The sequence below is a fragment of the Cervus elaphus genome, chromosome 28 (genome assembly GCF_910594005.1).
Source record: "Cervus elaphus chromosome 28, mCerEla1.1, whole genome shotgun sequence".
Taxonomy (NCBI): Eukaryota; Metazoa; Chordata; class Mammalia; order Artiodactyla; family Cervidae; genus Cervus; species Cervus elaphus.
This window is the reverse complement of record NC_057842.1, coordinates 44,226,134-44,238,424: the sequence shown is the minus strand read 5'-3', so window position 1 is coordinate 44,238,424 and position 12,291 is coordinate 44,226,134. Positions and strand designations below refer to the sequence as shown.

At 45.8% G+C, this 12,291-nt stretch overlaps 1 protein-coding gene across 7 annotated transcripts in view; it reads right to left on the bottom strand.

Moving 5' to 3' along the window:
* The window catches only part of SCML4 (Scm polycomb group protein like 4), a 102,667-nt gene that overhangs the window by 21,457 nt on the left and 68,919 nt on the right, over positions 1-12,291 (bottom strand). Inside the window, exon 1 of one of the 7 annotated variants that reach the window (XM_043890327.1) lies at positions 3,796-4,067. The exons of the other annotated variants lie outside the window; for them this stretch is intronic. The gene's annotated coding sequence lies outside the window, so the exon portion shown is untranslated. Of the gene's footprint in view, positions 1-3,795; positions 4,068-12,291 lie in introns of those variants that run through there. 7 annotated transcript variants of the gene reach the window in all.

Here is a 12,291-nt window from a genome sequence, read left to right as displayed (position 1 = left end):
ATCTGCAGTTAGGACTTGAACATGTTTCTTTTTGGAAGACGCAAAAACTGGTGAATGTTATCTTTTTATGGTCATGTATTTTACTGTACAGCAATAAAATATAATTAAGCCATCAAAATATGTTTCCACTGATAAGGCAGCACTGCTTGAGATGACTAAAAGCTAAGGTTAAAAGAAACGAATCCACTTAAAGGAATATCTTGAGTAAATACTTCTATAGGTTTCCTCAAACAAAGCAAAAATTGCAAAGGTGGTAAATTAACGGAGGAATGCCTTGAGCTCACTCCAAATTCTCTCTTCAGGCAGGGGTGGTGTTTGAACAGGAAAACAAAGTAAATAGCTGAGCCTCTTATTTAAAAGCTTGCCCAAAGAGATTTTACAGTCTCCTCACAGTTAGGTCATTATGCCACAAACTTCACTGCCTAAAACTTTTTCCTTATATCTAACCCCAGTTCCTATTGCTTCAGTTAAAAAGATGACTGCTGGATACATACAGTTTATACTCTTAAAACCATTAAGCCATCCATCATACAGGGAAGATGAATTACAGGTAAGCAGAACTTCTAGTAGTTTAAGAATTTAATGAAGGGTGGCTCATGAACTGTTTGTTACAAAATGACTATTTGAAAAAGAAGAAGGACCAAACCTATCCTTGGAGACAGAACTACACTTTTCAAGCAGTTTTTCGGATGACTGGGGAGTGAACACCAGATGGGGCCAGCAGACCTGGGATTGTCTGGCGAGAGTACTTTGTGAAGATCCGGTTCTCGCACACAGACTCATGGCAAACCAGAGGGCTGACAGATTAACACATTCCTGGTCCTTTTCTCCCAGATGAGATGAGAGAGAAAATTCCTTCTCATCTGAAATGATTTGTCTTCTCACCCTGGCAGCTCTCATTAAACAGGAGGCAACAACCCAGCCTCTAGCTAAAGCTGTTTCATCGCTGTGGACACCCGCACAGTAGGGTGAACAAGAGGCACTTAATGTACTTCTCTTCTATAAGCCCTGCCTCTATCCAGGACACCAAGGATGCCACTTGTAAATCATTAAGCCTTTCCTCCCGAAAAAGGACTGATCTGCTTTTGTACGATCACAAGAGTGTGCTTAACTAGAAAGGCACAGGCACAAATGGCTCTCACAGAAGCCTGCCACATTTTCAGGATTTGGTGTCTTGGGAACTTTCAAGAGACTGGTGTGCCTTTTTCGCCTTGGCTCATCTGTGGACTACGGTTTCTCCCAGCTGCTACATAAAAAGTCTGCCTGTTAGCCTGAAGAATCCTCTGCACACTCCATGTGTGCTCAGTCGCTCAGTGGTGTCTGACTATTTGCGACTCCATAGACCCATAGACTGTAGCCCTGAGACCAAACTATGGTGGGGGTAATGAAGATAAGAAAGATTTCTGCTTTATTGACTACGCCAAAGCCTTTGATTGTGTCGATCACAACAAACTGGAAAATTCCTAAAGAGATGGGAATACCAGACCACCTTACCTGACTCCTGAGAAAACTGTATGCAGGACAAGAACCAACAGTTAGAACCGGACATGGAACAACAGACTGGTTCCAAATCAGGGAAAGAGTACATCAGGGACCCTGCTTATTTAACTTATATGCAGAGTACATCACGCAAAACGCCAGGCTGGATGAAGCACAAGCTTGAATCAAGATTGCTGGGAGAAATATCAATAACCTCAGATATGCAGATGACACCACACTTATGGCAGAAATCAAAGAATTGAAGAGCCTCTTGATGAAAGTGAAAGAGGAGAGTAAAAAAGTTGGCTTAAAGCTCAACATTCAGAAAACTAAGATCATGGCATCCGGTCCCATCACTTCAGGGCGAATAGATGGGGAAACAGTGGAAACAGTGACAGACTTTATTTTTTTGGGCTCCAAAATCACTGCAGATGGTGACTGCAGCCATGAAATTAAAAGACGCTTACTCCTTGGAAGGAAAGTTATGACCAACCTAGACAACATATTGAAAAGCAGAAACATTATTTTGCCAACAAAGGTCTGTCTAGTCAAAGCTAAAGCTTTTCCAGTAGTCATATATGGATGTGAGAGTTGGACTATAAAGAAAGATGAGTGCCAAAGAATTGATGCTTTTGAACTGTGGTGTTGGAGAAGACTCTTGAGAGTCCCTTGGACTGCAAGGAGATCCAACCAGTCCATCCTAAAGGAAATCAGCCCTGAATATTCATTGGATGGACTGAAGCTGAAGCTGGAACTCCAATACTTTGGCCACCTGATGCGAAGAAGTGACTCATTGAAAAAGACTGATGCTGGGAAGGATTGAAGGCAGGAGGAGATGGGGATGACAGAGGATAAGATGGTTGAACAGCATCACCAACTTGATGGACACGAGTTTGAGCAAGCTCGGGGAGTTGGTAATGGACAGGGAAGCCTGGTGAGCTGCAGTCCATGGGGTCGCAAAGAGTCGGACATGCTTGAGCGACTGAACTGAACTGAGACTGTAGCCCGCCAGGCTACTCTGTGCATGGAATTCTCCAGGGAAGAATACTGGAGTGGATTGCCATTTCCTCCTCCAGGGGATCTTCCCGACCTAGGGATTAAACCCATGTCTGCTGCATTGGCAGGCGGATTCTTTACCACTGAGTCACCTTGGAAGCCCAAAGAATATTCCAGAAGAGTTCAAACCCACTCAGCCTCAAAGGATACCCCTTTGCTCCTGAATCTGCACCAGGTCTAAGCCTCCTCATTCAGGGAACACAGTTCTAGGGTCTGAGGAGTGGTGACTCCTCCCTCTGCACCCCTGCGGAGGCTGGGGCGGGGTCGGGGGGCGGGGAATGCCCCTGCATCCTCAGCTTCCCAGACACCCAGCACGGCCCAGCCTGCTGAATTTCTGGGTCAACTGAGTGCGTGGAATGTGGAGAACCTCTGAGGAGAAGCAAGAAGAGGCAGAGGGACAGGAGGGAGAAAGCCAAGAGCCAGGAGAGAAAGTCCAAGAGCAGCGGTAGTGGCCAGGGAGTTCCTTTAGGGGGTGCTGGCCCATTTTCACGTAGGACACAAGACCCAACTGCTCACAGGTAAGTGAGTTTGGACTATTTAATTTATTTAAAGTATTTTCATGGCACTTTACTTGGATTCTCTAACCAAACAAAGCCATGAAAAGTGGCGACACCACGATCTGCAAAATTATTTTCAAATAGTATCTCTACAAGCAATAATAACCCTACATCCCAGTCTCAGACCCTGTTCTTCCCAGCACTAAATAGTTCTCTCTCTCCCCAGCCCCTCTCTATCTCTTTCTCTCTCTCTCTCTCTCTCTCTCTCTCTCTCTCACACACTCACCCTCCATTCCCCATCTTATTTCCCCACATTAGTCACAACTTTCCAGCTGAAGGAACAGCTGCACAGAGTGAACCCTTTCTTCAGTCATCTCTGCTCCTGGCAGATTGATTGCCAGCAGGTCTGCCCAGCCCAGCCGGCCACACAACTCTGCCCAGGCTGGCAGGAAGGTCAGACCACGGGATCAGTGTCCAGTGAACGCCTTGGCTCTGCTGCTTAATGAGATGGCAGCACCACGGATCCCTAGCCCTGAACCCCAGATTAGAAGAGGAAGTAATACAGTCGGCCTGATTTCACCGCCTCTTGATGAACGGTGTGGTAACTATCCCCCTCTGCTTAACCAGATGCCACCACCTAAGGAGCACAGCCAGCAAGCTCTGAAAAGCAGAGAAAGAGACCTGCAAGGAGAGAAGCAGAAAGAGGAAAGGGGGCAGGTCCCGGTAGGGCTGCCCGCCCCGGCTCAGACACCTGGCTTCCTACCTTGAGCGGCTGCGTCTCTCCACCAGGTGCCTCACACACGCAGGCGCCCGGCACGTGCTCAGTGCTGTTGGAGCCGCGGGGGACCTCTGAGGGACTGCGTGGTGTCAGCAACCCCCAGATTTCCTCTCTGCCTTCCTGCCGCCCTTCGCTGAGGTTCTCACGGAGGTCTGCAGGTTTCCTTCTCTTCAGCTCGGTCCCGCCCCTTGTTCTTGCTCAGATAAGCTCACCGCGTTTTCCCTCAGGGCCCTCTGCGGCCTCTTGTCCCAGCCTCCCTGGTTCAAAGGGCACTGGGCTGCACCACCTATGAGGCTTGGCCTTTCATTCGCCTCAATTAAATTTTCCATTAACTTGGTCTCTAGCCAGTATAGATTTTCCCTTCAAGCTTGTCTCTAAGTTCAGATCGCTCAGCCCTCAGAATCCACCTTATGACTCCCCTCAGGTCCATTCAAGTACATTTATACTTTTCCTCCCTAATGAGATGTACAGAAAGCAACCGTAATTTTAATGCCTGACACCTGAACTTCCTTAGTCCTTTCTAGTGTTGCTGGTTTGCCTGAGACTTTGTTCTTTATGATTTAAGATCTCCTCTCGTGGAAATTTTGCCCAAAGGCAGTTTTGCCCAACGTCGGCTGCTTTAGAACAGTGAATGCCTTTTGAGTCTGCAGAGGAGAGCAGGTTCCCTCTCTGTAGTCTTTTCTTTGCAGCTTTGCCAAAGCCTCCACCCGGAGGCTTATAGGAATTTCCAGGAGGAAGGGAGGGCTCTGGAGAGTGGGGGACCTTCTGCCATCAAGCTCTGTTTCTTCAACAACTTCTGGGTCTTTCATAGGAAACTGGGGAAACTTAGAGTGACCCTTAATCAGGAAAATGCTGGAGTCCCTGGAATAGAGGACACCATGCAAATTCCGGTTCCAAATGGACATCCTGACTTTTAGGAAAGCGTTCCAGTATTTCTCAAGTGGGCGAAGCAGGCTGCCATGTTGTGAGCATCTCTGTGGACGGGCCTATGTGGCAAGGAATCAATGGCTCGTGGGAAGCGGAATCCTGCCCACAACCACATGAATGAGCTAGGGAGTGGGTCCTTCCTTAGCCAAGCTCTGAGGTGCTTGCCATCTTGCGAGAGACCCACAGCTGGGGAACACGGTCAAGCTGCACCTGAATTCCCGATCACAGAAACTGTAAGATGATATATGTTATTTTAAGCCACTAAATTTTAGGGTAATTTGTCACACAGCAATATATAAATAATACAAGTGGGAAAGGAATAATACATTCCTCTTAACTCTGCATATCTAGGTTAGAAGTTACAATTATTAATTCAATAGCAGTTAGGATGTATATGCTATAGAATATCTAATTCTCTGTCAGGGAGTTTATTGGATTCTTTTTTTTTCTCCCATAATCAAAGGGTTTGCTACTTATGTCTGAGACCCAGAAATGACCCACTAAAAGTCTGTGGAGTTTATCTTAGAAGATTACTGGTTTCCAAAGTTGCTTCAATTCCTCTTGACAAGGTTTAGCATTTTATTCCTAGTTCTAATACATGGTCAGTAGATACTAGTGTGGATAACCTGCAGCTATTACCTTAGAACCCACCACAGAGGGTACAGGTCCAGAGGAGCAGCCCAAAAGATAGTCTCCAGTTACAGCTCCTGTGGGCCCTGGAGATTTGGGGATGGCCACATCTCACATACTCTTACATCACAGGCAGGAGCCTCTTTGGACAGGCCTGCCAGAGTCACAGAAGGCCTTCTGCAGCTGACCCAGATGTCCCCAGCATGATCTCCAGTTTAAGAGTGGCTCATGGGGAGCTAATGGGTAGGGGTGTCACCTGAAGGATGGTTAGCTTCATGGAACAAAGGAAAAGATTTCCAGTAGATTTTGTTATTTGAAGAGAGGCATGGGGCTGGGGTAGGGGTATCTTTTGGATAATTCCTGAGGCTAGCCTTATGGGAAGAAAGAGTCTACACCACCTCTTTTTTGACAGCCTCTTTTTCTCCTCCTTACTCCCTCTTAGCAAGAGCTCTCCCAAACAGGAGAAAGCCTATTAGGGATTTACAACCATCATCATTCTGCTCCTCAAGTCTTGGGTGTCTTTAATCCACAACATGACTTTATTTGTGACCTTGAAAGAGGAGCATTATCTTCATTTCTTTTTGTTTCACTTTAACATTAAAATATTACCAAATTGGTCAACATGATTCAATACTGGGTTATTTATCTCATATTGGAAGTACCTTGAGTGACTTCCTTGGTGGTCCAGTGATTAAGACTCTGTGCTACCAATGCAGGGGGCTGGGGTCCATCCCTGGTCAGGGAACTAGATTCTACATGGCGTAACTAAGAGTTCGCCCGCTGCATCTAAAGATCCCACAGGCCAAAACTAAAAGAGACTGCATGCCTCAACAAAGATCGAAGATCCCGTGTGTCGCAACTAAGACCTGGTGCAGCCAAGTAAATAAGTAAAATACCTTGGAAGGTTCCAACAACTTAATTGGAACATTCATTCATTCATTTAACCAATAATTATTGAATCTTTGTGCTTCCTCAATATCTGTAGGATTTGAAAGAGAACCTAAGCCTTATAATGCAAAAGAATTCAATAAATTGCTGAACATTGTAAAAATCTATTTCAGATTCTACAAAACCCAGTGTTTTACTTAGAGGTTACATTTTTCCCTTTTAGCTCAGTGTTTTAAAAAGTACAGACACCCAGCAACCCCACTCCTGGGCATACACACTGAGGAAACCAGATCTGAAAGAGACACGTGTATCCCAATGTTCATCACAGCACTGTTTATAATAGCCAGGACATGGAAGCAACCATTCGTCCAAGCAGACGAATGGATAAGGAAGCTGTGGTACATATACACCATGGAATATTACTCAGCCATTAAAAAGAATTCATTTGAATCAGTTCTAATGAGATGGATGAAACTGGAGCCCATTATACAGAGTGAAGTAAGCCAGAAAAATAAAGACCAATACAGTATACTAACGCATATATATGGAATTTAAAAAGATGGTAACGATAACCCTATATGCAAAACAGAAAAAGAGACACAGATGTACAGAACAGACTTTTAGACTCTGTGGGAGAAGGCGAGGGTGGGATGTTCTGAGAGAACAGCATTGAAACGAGTATACTATCAAGGGTGAAACAGATCACCAGCCCAGGTTGGATGCATGAGACAAGTGCTCAGGGCTGGTGCACTGGGAAGACCCAGAGGGATGGGACGGAGAGGGAGGCGGGAGGGGGGATCGGGATGGGGAACACATGTAAATCCATGGCTGATTCATGTCAATGTATGGCAAAAACCACTACAATATTGTAAAGTAATTAGCCTCCAACTAATAAAAATAAATTAAAAAAATAAATAAAAAGTACAGACAGTATACTTTCATGAATGATATCATTGAAAATAGAATAAATAGCTTTTCCTAAATGGACTCATACAGGCATACAAGCAGAATTAAGATCAGGAATTCTACTCTGGCAATCGCTCCCTCTCCCATACTCTAAGAGCTCTGGCTGGGCTTCTCCTGGACCTATCTGTCTAAAAATACAGGAAGGACTTTGTATTTACTGCAGAACTTGTGGACATTCTTTTTTTTTTCCTGTGGCATATGGCACTTCCTTGACCAGAGATTGAATCTATGCCCCTTGCATTGGAAGTACAGAGTCTTAACCACAGGCCTGCCAAAGAAGTCCTGGACATTCTCCTTTTCACGTGTCCATCAAAACTCTCTCAAAGATTCTTTAAAACTGAGCTTGGCACTGATACTCTTCTCTCCTTCCAAATGACCCCAATTTCAACACATGACTTGAAAATCAAATCGCTCATTGTGCTCACATGGCCTGTGGCTATAACAGGATGAACACAGCTCTGAAATATTCTGATCATTGGCCTGCACATGCCTTCCTTCATTTCTCTTTTTTTAACCCCATCACTTCTTATATTATTTAAAATACTGGGTCAAACCATGCCTGGGGCTTCCCAGGTGGCTCAGTGGTAAAGAATCCACTTGCCAATGCAGGAGATGCAAGAGACACTGGTTTGATCCCTGGGTCTGGAAGATCCTCTGTAGTAGGAAATGGCAACCCACTCCAGTATTCCTGACTGGGAAATCCCATGGACAGAGGAGCCTGGTGGGCTACAGTCCAAGGGGTCACAAAGAGTTGGACACGACTGAGTGACTGAGCAAGCAAACCATGCCTAGTATTGGGGGAGCAGGCCACTTTGTGTGTATTCTGTAGGGATGAGGAAGTTCTCCTGGTGTCTGGGATGATAGGTTTTGCCTGTCCTGTGGATGTCATCCAGCAACGATGCAACTAGGGCACGAGAATAAGGATAAGACACTTGCAGCCAAGATATTAACCCAGAAAGAGAAAGGATAACTGATCAACCGAGAGTTCAGATTCTGCCTAGATTTTGCTAAGTGGGCATTGGTGTTTGTTTTGTTCATTTACATCTTTGCTAGAAGAAGAGACACAAGGGTACCACAAGCCACTTGTGAACATCCACTTTGTGTGGTCACACTTCTGAGACAGGAAACAGGACATATACCCCACTCAGGGGGTGTTGGGTAATGGGGCCCTATCAATAGGCTTGGGAGGAAAAGCAAAGTGCCAGGGAGGAGATCTAGGTTCAGTTTCCACCTCGCTGCTCCCTTTCCGGTTGGCTTTGAACAAATGGCCTCAGCTCTGCAGGCATCACAAGTAGAGGGAACTCAGAAAACATTTGCTGTCTGACCATATGGATGTTTCTATATTATGGAACTCATGCCACTTGGTACCGCTCTATTGCCTTTTAGAAATAAACAACCTTTTGGAAAGAGATATTCTCCGGATAGTCATTCTTTTGAAGAGCTATTACATTAGACAAATTTGTAGTTCAACAAGGAAGCAGATTTGATTTCTAGATGCTGGGTATGCAGAAGGTACTGTGCATGTCTGTTACTCCAAGAGTTTTCTGGTGCCTGTCTCCAAGACCACCAGCCAAGGAAGAAAACAAAAAGAGTCAAGAATCAAGGCCTTCCTCATTTCCCACCCTCACCATTTGTGTATCAAAAAGGCTCCTCAACAAAAAGTAAACAATTTGTTCCCATCAAGTCAAACCTTCAGAAGGCAGGAAACCAATCACTAAATGAGATCTCGCAAAAGACTTCAGCTATCACATTTGTGGTTTCCAAAGAAGATCTCCCCAACGCTTGGTGAGCACAGTTCGTTCTGTTATGTCACACTGAATTGGAGACAGTAAAATGTTTACTGTGGACTTGTGTTTCAGGCTGTCCTCAAGTCCCCGCCCTCAAGTCTACCTGGGGAGTTGAGGTCTGGACCCGGACTCTAGCGGTATAAGGCAGAATTAAGAGCCAGGAATGCTGTGCAGACAAGGGTCTGAGAGAATGGATCCCTAGGGTTTTCTAGGGATTCTGGGAAGCCAGGAAGGCAACAGAGACCCTCCTGCCAGGGCAGGTCGGGCCACACTGAGAAATGTGCCAGTCATCATTCTTTTCTTTCTTTCACCTTCTTCCCCAGCACTGCAAACCTTCTCACCGGCATTCTCACCTCTGCCACTTTGCCCGACCACTCTGCCCCCTCACACCCGTGGACAGCTCACCCAACTCATCCTCAGCGTCAATGCTTCTACAGGGCGGCAGCACCCTAGAGTAGACAGGTGTATTTTACTGAAAACCTGACATAAATTTCCCTCTGTGAGTAGGACTCCATCAGCACACACCTTCTCATTCCTTGTGTTCCTAAGCAGCAATGGCACAGGACATCCCCTGGGAGCCTGTCAGAAACACAGGCTCTCAGCCCACTCCAGCCATCCTGAGCCAGAGTCCATATTTCATCAAGATGCCCGGGTGGGTCCAGGGCACAGTCAAAGAGGAGAAGCACTGGCTAAAGCTTACTTATAACTGAGACCCTTTTCCCCCAACATTCAAAGTGAAGTTGCTCAGTCGTTTACGACTCTCCGCAATCCCACTGATAGACTGTAGCTTACCAGGCTCCTCCATCCACAGCATTTTCCAGGCAAGAGTACTGGAGTGGGTTGCCATTTCTTTCTCCAGGGGATCTTTCCGACCCGGGGATCAAACCCAAGTCTTCCACATTGCAGGCAGACGCTTTACCCTCTGAGCCACCAGGGAAGCCACCATTCAAAGGTAAAGTAAAATTGTTATCAAATCCAAATCCAGAACCAAAAATGTTATCAAATCCATCTTTTTGCTTCCACTTTCCTAAAGCACCCAGAGAACTGCTCTCCACCTGATAACATGAACATTTGGCTATCAGTTAACAGACATAGAGGAAAATGACTGAACTTCCCAATCTCAAGCCAAGAACTCCACGGTCCAGACTGAATTCAGGCAGCTGAGTGGGTCTGAAGCTGGTTTTCCCTGAACACAAGAGAAAGGTCATTTGGTGAGAGAGTTTATATTTGAAAGCTCTGAGGAAGAGATTTGGAAGAAGCACACTCTCTGCTCCGCTATGAGCCCTTCTACCTTGGTATACTCATCTTCCCTTCTGGGGGATCCAACCACAGGGCTCCTGGGGGCCCTCACCTCTTACTGTCTGCGGCTATTTTCTGCCACTCCCAGCTGTGACTCTCAGCTTGGAAGGGACCAGGGAGGACATCTTGCTCTTACATCCTCTAGATGTCCAAGTTCAGCCTGATGGCCCTGACAAGTGGACATCTTCTTTTGTCACCAGTAAAGAGGAGATCACATCATCCAAGAAGCTCCATCTACTTCTAAATAGTTTTGACTTTTCAAAGAAGTTCTTTACAAAGTCAACGCCACCTGACTCCCGAGGGAGCCGTCTTCTGAGAGTTCCATTTTGTTATTCAGCTGCCAAGTCCTCTACCTGGGAGAGTATTCGTTACATACATACTTCTCAAACTTTAATGTGTCTTTAAATGCCTAGGATCTGTTGCGAAGGAGTGAGGGAGGGCTGTTGAGCTTTTTGTTTCTCAGCTGATGGTGATGCTCCCTGACCAGAATTTGAGTGACAAGACTTGAAGGTTAATTAAGTATATCTTCAGGACCATAAAGAACAAATCCATGTGACCTGCTGTCACGTCCTAGAACAGAAAATCATTTCTTCCCCAAATCATCCTTTTCTTTTTAAAACCACAAACATCTTAGTTTCTTTGACAGTTCCTTGTGTGTCCTGGCTTTGTATTTTCTTAACTGTCTGATGTACTGTCTTCTGGAAATGCTCTAATGAATGCTAACAAACCCTCTAACTGTGTGGCACCAAGCCTGGAACACTCCAGCTTTGAATGAACAACCTTGAGGCAGAGCAGGATCTGGTTCAAATGAGTTCAAGACTATATGATCTTGTTTAGGAATGACATGGATACGAAGCCTTAAGTCAACAAAGACCTCCAGCCCTTCCCTCATAAATACACGTGCCTTTCTTGCCACAATGGTGGGAAAGTGGGTAATAAACTAATTCCTCATCCAAGGTAATAATAACTTGATACGTTATCCTTTAAGGGAACTTTGGGGCTTCCCAGGTGGCACTAGTGGTAAAGAACTCACCTGCCAATGCAGGAAACATAAGAGACACAGGTTTGATCCTTGGGCCAGGAAGATCCCCTGGAGAAGGGCATGGCAACCCATTTCAGTATTCTTGCCTTAAGAATCCCATTGACAGAGGAGCCTAGTGGGCTACAGTCCATAGGGTCATAGAGTTGGACATGACTGAAGTGACTTAGCACACACACAAGGGAACTTTGACAAGGCAGTCCTAAAGAGGCAATGTCTTATTCTCAAGGCAAACTCTTTAATGGTATCATCCTAGGCCCCACGCAGACAGGTAGGAGAGACATGTGCCAGGGGGCTGCTCAGAGCCTACCATGCCATTGCTGCTTCTTCCACCCTTCCTGAAGCCCCTAGACACAGCACTTGGTCCTGTAACACCTAGGGCATGAGGAGCAATTTCCACAAAGTTGGTTGATCTGGAGCAATTCATTTTTTCAAAGCATCCATGGGCTGGGGAAAGGTTCTTGATGACAACTGAAGTCATTGCTTCCAAAGCCAAGACAACTAGGAAGGAAATCAGCTTTAGGTAGAAATACTTGCCCCAGTCAAGGGAAGAAACAAGGCGGCTACTTCCAGGAAAAAGACAGGAACTTCACTCAGCATGGTGAGTTTGGAAGGGGAGAGAATATGGTGGAAACCAAGACAAGGGGTTCCTCAATGATCACGAAAGGAAAGCTGGAGCGGGGTTCCTGGGACAGGATGTTAAAATGAAACTATTTTGGTTTTAGTTTTAGCTGAAGTTGCAAGACAGTAGGCTCCCCATACGAGAGTCAAGTGTGGAAATCTTGCAAAAAGAGATGGGGGTTGTGGGAAGCCAGTTTTACAGTTGTAGAGGACCACCCACGTGCAGCCTGCACAGCTGCAGAGGTTGAAACGCAGGGTGAATAGAAGATGAATTGTGGAGAAAAAACTGTCCCACGTGTTCCCATGGGCTTCAGTGTGGCCCTG